Genomic DNA, 2500 nt, shown 5'->3' with positions numbered 1-2500 from the left:
AGCCGCCATCTGCTGAAGCATGAGGGAGGACGCGGGGGAGGAGGACACGCCTTGGAAGAGGGCTCGGTGGGCGAGGGAGGAGGGCTTAATGACGACGAATGGAGAACTGGCTGACTATGAAGAAGTGGAGTTACTCTAGTCTTGGATTCTACCTCGATCTTCATTGTGGAAGTATCAGTCCTATTACTAGATTCCCGTCTCCCTCCCATTTCCTATCCTTTTTTTTTCTTCGGCGAATAACTGGCTCTGTCCTGAACCCAGATGACAGGCTTCCCGGCCGGTACGTGCACGGAGCCAGGTAACCACGATAGCAACACGTTATCTTCCTTGTCGCAAGTAAGCTTGTGTTCCCTCTTCTAGCGTTAGACAATATTATGTTCCTCTGCACACGGCACAGCTGGAGTGACAGTTGATGCACACGTCACTATATTTGGGGTCGGTGGCAAGAACATTCGGATATTTGATAATAACAGTTGCTGGGTTAACTACGGTATGTCATTGTAACATGATGGAGAATGCAGTGGAGATTACATACTATTATGGATAATTGGAATGTCATGACTATAGCTTATTATGATTGAAATAAAAACAGAGCGAAGTATGTTAAGAAAGTGGAATACGACATCCCTGCATACCGTTTAATACAAGCACCACTGCAGCATGTCGGGCGATCCATATGAAAACTGACATTTATGAACTTTATCGCAGCTCAAATAACCAGAAGGCCCAAGGACAACCTCAGCTGCTGTACATTTCCCTTGTGTTTTCGACCCTAAAAATTAAACTTCGAGTTGGAACTCACGTGATGTAACAAAAATATAACACATTTACGTTGCTTCATTCTGAGAACGTATCAATCATATAAGAACACTGCTTGCTGCTGGAAGGCTTCACACGAACAGTATATACACCCACATGAGCACTCAAACGTAAGTGTACACAGACACACACACAAATCCACACACACACTCACACACACAGACACACACACACACACATACAAACACACACAAATTTACACGCACACACACGTAAACATACACACACTCACACAAACACACACAGAAACAAACACACGCACACTCATATATACAAACGCGTTGACATATAGAACATCGTGCTCAGGCAAAGATGTGCGGGGGGCCATGTTGTCTTTCGCTTGGTCGACTGACCGAAAAGCAGCTCCACTCTCCTCAAAGGCGACAGCGCTCTGCCTTGCCGAAACAAGCTGAGAGGGGAGCACCCACACCGCATTATGCTGATGTTCTCTCTACCTACTGCAGTTTGGGGGTCAGATACGTTTCCATTACTTTTGACTTCGACTGATACTGGTCCACAGATAGACAAGACATCACAGATAGACATCACAGAAAATACATTGTCTGTTCCTGTAATGGAAAAAAAATTAATGCCCCTTTCCAGCCCCTCCACCGATTGGCTCCTAGCCGGTGAGACGAGACTAGAGACAGTTCTTTAGACCTCGCTTCGAATCGAAAGCTATTTTCTGTCGCGATCATGGGATATCAATGGTTATTAATAGTATTCGGCATCTTTAGTCAAATTTGTTTTGCAATGAGTTCAGAGTCAGTCATTGGACCCAAAAAACCAACCAATCACAAGTAACCATCCTATTGTTTCCAGGATATTTATACATGTGTACATTACAACATAACAATGCCACACCCTTGTCTTAGTCATTAATTCGTTTTGTAACAAGATCAATGAACTTTATGAATTAACAACAATAAACATCTATTGTTCTCTGGGGGTACTTCTGGCAACCAAGAATTAACCACCTTCTGCAACCAAACATAATCAGAATCTATTGTTCTGAGGGATTACCTTCTGCAACCAAAGAAATGATGTTACATAATTCGTCAACCATGGTGCCTTTGTTGCCCCCCCTTTGTTGTCTATCCGCCCGTCTGGCTGTGAAGAATTCTCCCTCGGACACTTTCCTCGCCTCGTCCGACTTCCCTTCCTGTTTAGCAAACAATGCTCCTAATCCGATGCGGATCAACGCAATGCATACATCCATCGCAAACGCTCAAAGGGGTAAGAAAAGGAGGAGGAAGCTCACGAAATGAAGAGAGAAAACAAAGGATGAATTCCAGAAATAAAAATTAAGATAAGTGGGCTTTGATAACAGTTGCAACAAAGCGAAGCATTTTTTCATGCATATTAGAAGAAAACAGATAGTCAAAATAGTAAAATACACGTTAGCATGTAAGAGCGATGAAAAATGGAACGAAACAAATTGAGAAGAGAGATGTGAAACCGAAATAAAAGAAAATAATTAAGCAAATTTATAGTGCATGATAACATTACAACTTATTATGATAATATAATATGATTTACTGCTAATAATAATTGTAATGATAATAAACTATTTCAATAATTATGAGAAGGGTAATAATAATGTCTGAAACAATGGCAACACTAGTAAAATATGAGAACAATAATGATAATGAGAAATTGATAGTGATGTGATGGTAATGAT

At 41.4% G+C, this 2500-nt stretch overlaps 1 long non-coding RNA gene across 1 annotated transcript in view; it reads left to right on the top strand.

Annotated features, from left to right (window-relative positions):
* LOC147468939 (uncharacterized) overlaps positions 1–60 on the top strand; it is a 7507-nt gene extending 7447 nt beyond the window's left edge. Inside the window, exon 3 of the long non-coding RNA XR_015192260.1 lies at positions 1–60. This exon is cut by the window's left edge and continues 13 nt beyond it. This is a non-coding gene — a long non-coding RNA (uncharacterized LOC147468939).
* Positions 61–2500: the final 2440 nt, after the last annotated feature.

This window comes from Penaeus japonicus, unplaced genomic scaffold (assembly GCF_977035675.1).
Source record: "Penaeus japonicus unplaced genomic scaffold, GWHDUDI00000001_assembly GWHDUDI00000025, whole genome shotgun sequence".
Taxonomy (NCBI): domain Eukaryota; kingdom Metazoa; phylum Arthropoda; class Malacostraca; order Decapoda; family Penaeidae; genus Penaeus; species Penaeus japonicus.
This window is presented reverse-complemented; position numbering and strand designations above follow the sequence as displayed.